Here is an 8,480-nt window from a genome sequence, read left to right as displayed (position 1 = left end):
CTCCACACAGATGAAAGGAAGGGGAAAACATGTGCCGTCAGGTAGTGGGGATTAACAATAATGATGACTTATTACTCAATGACAAAAACAGGCTTGACTTCATTTCTGGGAGATAATTCTTTGTAAACTATGATGGCAAAAGATACGTCCAGCTAATTTAATAATTTAAAATAGAAATAAATCATTTTTTTCTAATATGTTTCCTGGTAGATTAATTTCTTTTGGAAGATGAAAGCTCATCCTCTAGGTAATTACTTGGGACCCTGCCTTTCCAGAAAAGCAATTCCCAGGAACATCTATCTGGTTAGTTCTCCCTGGCTTCCTATGTAGAGACAACATAGGAAGATGGTAATGAGGAGGAATAAATCACTCCATCCTTGCAGTGTGAATGAAAGCTCTCAGGTCCTCCCCTAGTACTTCCCCTGCTCTAGGACTTTTGGTTTTGATCAACTGGATGATACAAATGGCCAAGAAGGAGTGGGTACCAATTGAACTGTTATTCATCATTTATTCCTGCGTATGAGACCCGCTACTGAGAATAGGTTGAGAGAGCAGGAAGTGGGGAGAGAACATTTGGACACAGGGCTTGAGAAACACAGAATAGAGAGATGGCAGCAGTGCTAAAGATGAACTCCATCTAGCTTTGCTGTTCACAGTAGACTGGCAGCTCTGTTTATTTTCTAATCAAGGTATCACCAAATATCAAATGTCCACAAGGATGCCAGAGCTTGTCAGACTCTAATAATACTATCTATTTATATAATACTGCCCGCTCATGGGAGCAAGTCTCTAATGTCGGCTGCTGTCTGCTGGCTGATGTTCTAGGAAATTGTTCAGTTGTCCTCTACACACCCTCACCCATTCTATTTGGGGTCAAAGCACCTCTGCGGGGGGCGGGGGCAGGGGAGCCTGATTCCAATCTTTCCTCTACTTCCTCTAGGATTTGGCAGGATCCCCTGGTTTAATCATGAGGTCTCTTGCTCCCCTCCACCTGCAATCTCCCCAAGTCTCCTGCTATCTCCCTATGTCTAATTACCCTTCTGGCCTCTGGCCCCATGAACCCCACTTTGCTTGGACTCCCAGAACAGCCTTTTCTAGGGGTCCATTGCCACATCTGCCCTTTATAGCCTATTCTCCACACAATAGCTAGAGTGGTCTTTTTAACACCTAAAAGCAAAGCATGTCATCCTCCTGGTTTGAACCTCCTCATGAGTATGAGCTTCATACTCATAATTCCAATCTTTTTATCATAACCTAGAAGCCTCCACCCACATAATCTGGCTCCTACCTCCCTCTCCATCCCATGTAGCCTCACTTTCGCCCTGACCCGGCACTCCATCCAGGCTTCCTCTCTGTTCTCAGGAGTACCTAGGTTTTTTCTGCTGTTGGAGTTAATGCATACTTGTTACTTTGCTGGAAATATTCTCCTCTCCTTCCCCTTACTCCCAACTTTTTCCAGGATTGATTAATTTTTATCCTTCAAGTCCTAGCTTAAAGGTCACCTCCTAAGAGAGACAGACCTTTTTGGCTACCCAGTCTCAAGTGATCTGAATGACACAATTTGTCATTATCTAGTTGCTTGTCTGTATACTGATTTATTATCTGTTCTTTGGTCTGAGTTGTTTAGCACTGTGTCCCAGGTTGGCACACTTTAGGGCCCTGTATCAGTCAGAGCAGGCTAAGCTATGTGGCAGTAACAAACAACTCCCAAATCTTAGTACCTTCAAACCACGAAGGTTTGTTTCTCAATCGTGCTAAATGTCCATCACAGGTTGGTAGTGGCAGATTGGGAGGATGCTCTGTGCTGATGGAGCAGCTACACTCCCAAACATCCCCAGTGACCATACCATAGAGGCAAGAGCTTTGGAGGGTCTTGCACTGGCAAATGCATTCTCCAGTCCAAAATTGATTTATGTCACTTCTGTTCACAAGTCATTTACAGCTAGTCACCCAGCCTCACTCAGTCACAGGGAGCTAGGAAGTTCAATCCTACCCAGTGCCCATGATCCTGATCCTGTTCCCCTAACCACTCATTTTATTTGGGTGGGCTGTTGCAGACAGCTCTCCGGTTTAAACTTGCATTTGATAAAACAGTACCACCACAGCAGGTTCTTTCCACCAGGCTGCCCACAGCATTGTTTGCACCATGATGCTCGAGTATACATCATGGTTTCTGTTGCCAATCACAATCTAAGCTAACATTTCTTGAGCACTCACAAGTTCCTAGCACTGCACTGAAAGTTTTACATGTAATCTCATTTAAATCTTCACACTTACAATATGGAGATGCTGCTCCTACTGGGAACCTCGAGAAAGTGAGGTCCAGTGGTTACCTAACTTCCTAATTAAGTAATTGCTAGTTATATGATAGAGCCCTCCTTTCAACCTATGCTTCTTGATTCCAAACCTGCGCACTTGTTACTGTACAGGTTTGGGTCTGATTTCTAGGTTACAAATATCAGAGAGCTTCCTTTTTGAGAAGACTTCTACCCCTTCTCCCTTATAGTACCTAGCAGTTTCTGTCATGTAATAAGAATGCAATAGAAGTCTTTAATGTATATGAAAGGCTAAAAACAGGATACCTAATATAGCAGACTAACACTTGGATATTCTCCTTACGTGTGTTTTTGTTAAGCCTGTTACTTAAGACTCAGGTAAAGCTTCTGTGCTTTTTGGTAATAGCTGTTGGTAGAGGGCCTGGATCTGTTAGTTGCTTATACATAGCAATCTAATCAAGGCACAAAGCCTCTCATATAACACACATGTAACCTAATGTATATTTAACAACGGAAGAATTAATTACACGGTGCTAGCTGCTATCAAATTGTGCTATCAAATTGAACAAGAACTAGTTTCCTTCCCCAGAGATTATAGAGGCAGATATTTAAACAAGGAATTGCAATACAGTGTGGCGTGCCCTGAGCTTTGTGTAGGGGTCAATGGAGCCACAAATTCTGTGGAGGGAGAAGGAGGCTTCAGCTCCAGGAAGGGGAGGTTGGTTACGAAAATCAATCCAAGGTAAAGCCCTATTTGGATAGAGAATTAACAGTTCCCTGCCTTTGGAGGACGATGATGGGGGCACACTGCGGGAGAAAAACCTGTCGGTCATGAGCTTGCCCACTGTACTTCCTGCCTCAAGGCTACAGCTAGGTTTCTTGACCTTGTGACTTGGGTCAAGTTATTGCTAGGAATTAGTCAAGTAACTGCTAATGGGACATCGTTAGCCAAGCAAGTCGTGGCCGCAGGTGGTGGTTACGCTTCAGGAGCCCCTGACTGGTGTCCCAACAGCCTCCTGGACCCTTACACACCTGCGCGCCACCTAATTTTCCTTTCTGTCTCAGGTCTGTCCTTTCCTTTTGCTTTCCACTACTTTGGCCTCGCCCTCACCTAAATCCATGACAGAAGCACCCTCAGCCTGCCCACGCTCATAACAGCCCCACCCGTCAAATCCGGCTCCAGATTCCTCCACTGCAGCAGCGGTCACGTGCAGCGCGCTCCGCCGCGGAAACGAAGATATGGAGCGGGGCGGTGCAGGCCTGCCGAGCCCGCCCCTCCCGCCCAGCACGGCTTGGAAGCGCCGCCTTAGATTGGCTAATAGGCACTCAGTGGGCGTGGCCACTAGGGGACCGGAGCGGAAGGGAGGGCGCGTTCTCGCGAGGCGGGGTTGCCTAGGCGACGCCGGGGGCGCGCTCGGGGGTGGGGAAGCGAGTCCCGGCTGCTCAATGACAAATCGGCTGGGGACGGCTGGGGTCCGGCCCCGGGAGAAGGCCAAGGGGAGGGCGGGGCGGGTTTAAGAGCGGCGGGCCGGGTGCGGACGGCCGAGGCAGCGCCGGACGGGTCTTAGGTGAGTGTCTGCGCCTCGGCAGGAGTGCCTCCAGGCAGGGTGGGGCTCGCGCTGGGGAAGTGGGTGGCTTCTTGCCCCCGCGCTCTCAGCGCAGGGCTGTGGCGGGCGGTCGGACACGTCGCGCCCCGAGGCGGGCGGAGGGCGACGCGGGAGCAGCGGCTTTGGGAAGTTCCCTAGAGAAAGCCTTCAGGCCTTCCAGACGGGTTTGGGGCTGAGGAAATGGGGGCGGTGCCCTAGCCTCTCCCATTTCGCTGCTCCTTTCCTTTTCCCACAAATGGCCTCTGCTTCCACTTCCTGCCCTTTCAGGCCTTCGGCCCGAGGATGGTCCACTTCCTTAGTCCTTTAGTTGCTGTTGTGGGCAGAATGAGAACTAAAGTGTTGCAGAAACCTATCAGTACCTTAAGAACTTGGGCTGAACAGGGGTCATGTGCCAAAGTTGTTTGGTCCGTTTTTGGTCCTGTCTTGCAAATCACCATTAAGTTGTTTGTTTGCGCCCCCGCCTCCCTTCCTTTAGTTCCTTTCTGCTAGGGATTGGCACCGAATGTGGCTTCTAATAGGCACAGTGGACTTAAACTCTTTGCCTGGACCAGGGTTCAACACCTCACTTCTTGCCCTCATAGGTATATAAGGTTCTCCGTGGTTGGCTCAGAACTGCTAGTGGCAAAGATAGCTGCGTCCAGACTGCTCGTTTGAGCACTGCCCTTTCTGTGCTAATTTTCAGGTAAATATGGAAACGTTGTAACTTTGATGGTGTTATCAGGTGAGTCTTCTAGGGAGAAGTTCTCGTGCTTGGTGGACTGATTCAGAATTGTCAATGGAAAAGGCTTGGCTGCTTGTTCATTTGAGTTATTTGTGACTTAATTTGAACCCTTGTAGAACAGTGAACTTTTTGCTTTGTCCTAGTTTCCTAACCTCATTTCTTTGTGTTAAATTTTGGGGATGGATAATGGGCACTGATTATCAGAGAAGACAGCGTATCTTTTAGATGTGTAAGAGACCCATGTTCTAAGCAGAAAACTTGGAGCAATAGAATTAGAATATGAAAGTTCCCACAAATGGGATGACTGTGAAAGGTAGCATTGAATGTTGGGAAGAACAAGAGGGCAGAGTGTGAAGACCTAGCTAGGTTTGATGCTGGTTCTGAAACTTTATTAATGGTGTGATCTTGAGCATGGCTTTTCACTTATCTGTGCTGCAGAGTCCACAGCTGTAAAAAGGTTAGTCTTAAACAAGTAAGGAATGTATAAGGTGTTCTTTGTGGTAGCCGGGGTGGGACAGAATTGGGGTGGGAGTGAGGTCAGGCATCCACATCCCCTGTTTGTGATTTTAGTCATCAGCCAGTCTACTTTCTTCTGGCCACATCTAGGTCTTCCTTTTCTATTCATGGTATTTCTCATTGGAAAAGTGTGTACTCTTATCTGAGATCTCTCAGCAGGATTTCCCTGTGCCTGAAGAGTAGAACCTTTCCCAGGATTTTGGGTGGAAAAAAGTGGAGGTTTAAATTATTAGATATCTTTTGGTAACATCAGACCTAGACACATAAAAATTGGAAAACAAGAATTAGAGCCTTAAATGGGATCTAAATGGGTCTTGGTAGAGAAGGTGGAAGTAGAAACGCTCTAAATTCTTGCCTTCATTCTTCGAGGTTCTTGCCTTGACTGAAGATGGCTTGAGACTAGAAATTTTTAAATCAGAGAGTTGAGATAATCCTTTGTGTCACATCACCCAATCCCACAATATCTCTTTGAATTCAGTTACTAAATTCTTATCCAGTCTTCGAAGTTGGAAACATCGCTGGAGACCTTTTCTGAAAGTTCAGTTTGGAGACAATATAACAACCTAGAACTGCCGTTTTGGAATAGATCTTGGTGAATTCTTCTAAGGTTTCCAGTGTAACTTGTCTCAAGGTGATGTGCAAGCCTCCCACTTTTCACTGGCTCCAACTACTTCTAAAGAAACAGCCCGTGCTCTTAGATATGCAAGACACTTGGATTTGTTTTTTAAAGTGAGTTCATGTGGCTGAAGAGAAGTCTTGAGTCAAAGAGAGCAGAATACCAAAGAAAGGGGAACTGGCATGGGAGGGGGTGGGGTAGGTAAGGAGGAGGAGGAAAACTAACATTTATTGAGCATCAGCTATCTGCTTGGCACAGATCCACTGATCTAACCGGTTCCAGATAAATATCTGGCCTTGGAGATAATATTGGACCTTGATCTGTCTCCCTTAGCTCCTCAGTTCTTTAGGTACCTAAGAATACAAGTATGGGTGTATATGTATATGTTTTCTTAGATGTTCTAAAAGTAAAGTAGGCAAGAGAGTGTATGAGCTTTTGGATGTGAGAGTGGAAAGAAAGATGAAGAGAGTGTGGAAGCTGAGTGTCAAAACCACAAAATATGTGGTTACTACAGCAACTACAAAATGCCATCCAGGTCTTAATTTCAAGTTTGTGTTACTTTAAAAAATAACTGCTTATAATTTTCCTGAGTGTTCTCTGTTATGATTGTAGACAAATCTTTTGGGAATTTTTCCTTTTTTAAAATTTGAAATCTAAATGCAGAAAAAGGTGCTATTAATTGATAATTGCTAATATATTATTGTCATCGTTGCTTTTGTCAGTGCTTTGTGGGCAACTTACATACAATATCTTTTAGGTCCACTAGATTGGGCATTAACATAGAAAACATTAAGTTAGCTCTGAGCCAAATTAAAATAGTCCAAGCTATATGTAATTTTACTTAGTATATGGCGTGAGATAAAGGAAATATAGTAGTTTGGTCCTGTTTAGCTACCTCAAAGTTTGTCTTTTGAATGAATTTTCTACTGCTGTGTAATAAATTAACCTGACCTTAACAGTTTAAAAGGACATACATTTATTATCTCACACAGTTTCTGAAGTTCAGGAATCTGGGAGCAGCTTGGCCGGGTGCTTCTGCCTTTGGGACCTTTCCTGAGGTTGGAGTCATCTGAAGGCTTGCCTGGGGTTGGAGAATCTGCTTCCAAGATGGCTCAATCACATGACTGTTGGCTGGAGGACTCAGTTCCTCACCATGTGGACCTCTCCATAGGACTCTTTAAAAAGTGGCAGCTTTTTCCTCAGAGCAAGTGAGGGAAGGGAGTGGGCCTGTGTAGATCTTGGCTTTCTTTTTTTCTTCAGAATCCATATCAGAGGGAAGATGGTAGTCCTTAAAGAAGGGTGCTATGCTTTTGATTACAGAGAGAGAGAGAGAGAGAGAAAGGAGAAGAGGAGAAGAGGAGAAGAGGAGAAGAGGAGAAGAGGAGAAGAGGAGAAGGAGGGAAGGGGAGGGGAGAGAAAGAGGACAATCAAGAAGGAAACTGTGGTATCTTGGTACCTAATCTTGGAAGTGACATACCAAACCTGGTACAATGTGGGAGGGGACTGACTACCTGAGGGGAGCTTGAGGACCATTGGCATTCTTGGAGGCTAGCTACCACAATTTCCTTTTTTTAAGGTTTAGACCAGACATTATTGAGAAAATCTTTGTTTCATAAGCTTACTAAAGTATGCACTGTAGGAGGGTATAATGCATCTGGAGTTTTTACTATTCTAGAAACTTCTAATATTATATTCAAAACTTTATATTCTTTCATCTAGTTCTTCATTGTCAGATGCTAGAATTAATTAGCCAAATATGCAGTAGCTTTGGAAATTAAAAATTTAAATCTTACTGGTCCCTAAACCAAATAGAACAACTGAGTTTTTTTTTTCTCCTAAAACAAATTGGTAAAAAGTTATTGCGAAAATGATCTCCTTGACGAACAACTTGAAATTAGTCATTAATCATCTATGTATTTTTAAAAATAAAAGTCTCCAGCAAAGTAGCTGAAAAAATCTTCGAGAACCTAAATCCTCCTTTCCGCCCCCAGCTATTTTAAATCTTTGGACAGTGTTTATTTGCCTAGCAATTCTTTATTTCTTTTTGAAACCCTGATACATTTTAATTAACCACCTGGACAGAAGGACTTTATTCTTTTAACTTCTAGATGAAATCTTTCTGAAGTGTCAATAGGTGCAAAGAAGAGCCTGAAGCCTGATTAAATGACCTTTAAGTTTCCATCCATTTCTAAGAATTCTGTGATTAATATTTTCATGTAAGAAATAGCCTTTGAATCGAGAATATTTATAGCAAGAGATTTCGTAAATCATGTTGTAAGTTCAGATAGTGAAGTCTTCTCAGAGCCACTTTTGTTCATTCCAACCCAGGGAAAGATTGTTAGCTCACCATGGAGCAGACTGGAAAAGTCAGCACAATCCGATTTCCTCTCTCCCTATTTTTGGCCCTTTTCCCATTCGCTGCCCTAATTTATGAGCTAGTATCTTTTTTCCTTTTCATTCCACCTCCCCTATTGTCCCCCTCCTTCCTTCTACCCTGCTCTGCCAATAAAAACAGGAAAGGATTGGTAGCCAGTCATTTATTCTGGATTAGCTGATCTTATTATTGGGAATGGATTTTAGCCAACGTAGTACCTCTACTTATACTTGTACATTAAGCCTTTAAAAAAAAAATCTCAAATTATATCTGTTCAGTAAGTTCTGCCATTTTAAAAAACTTCTAAAAGGGTTCTACACCCGATTCCTCTGTGTGTGTGTTTGTGTGTGTGTTTGTGTTTGGGGGGGTG

General features: G+C 44.0%; 1 protein-coding gene across 2 annotated transcripts in view; it reads left to right on the top strand.

The window, feature by feature from the left end:
- The first annotated feature begins 3,702 nt into the window (after nucleotides 1-3,702).
- Nucleotides 3,703-8,480, top strand: part of RALB (RAS like proto-oncogene B) — a 41,233-nt gene continuing 36,455 nt past the window's right edge. Inside the window, exons 1-2 of one of the 2 annotated variants that reach the window (XM_006920998.3) lie at nucleotides 3,757-3,844; nucleotides 4,465-4,565. The gene's annotated coding sequence lies outside the window, so the exon portion shown is untranslated. Of the gene's footprint in view, nucleotides 3,845-4,464; nucleotides 4,566-8,480 lie in introns of both variants that reach the window. The other variant, XM_006920997.3, reaches the window with a different exon arrangement.

This window comes from Pteropus alecto, unplaced genomic scaffold (genome assembly GCF_000325575.1).
Source record: "Pteropus alecto unplaced genomic scaffold, ASM32557v1 scaffold3, whole genome shotgun sequence".
Lineage (NCBI taxonomy): Eukaryota > Metazoa > Chordata > Mammalia > Chiroptera > Pteropodidae > Pteropus > Pteropus alecto.
This window is presented reverse-complemented; position numbering and strand designations above follow the sequence as displayed.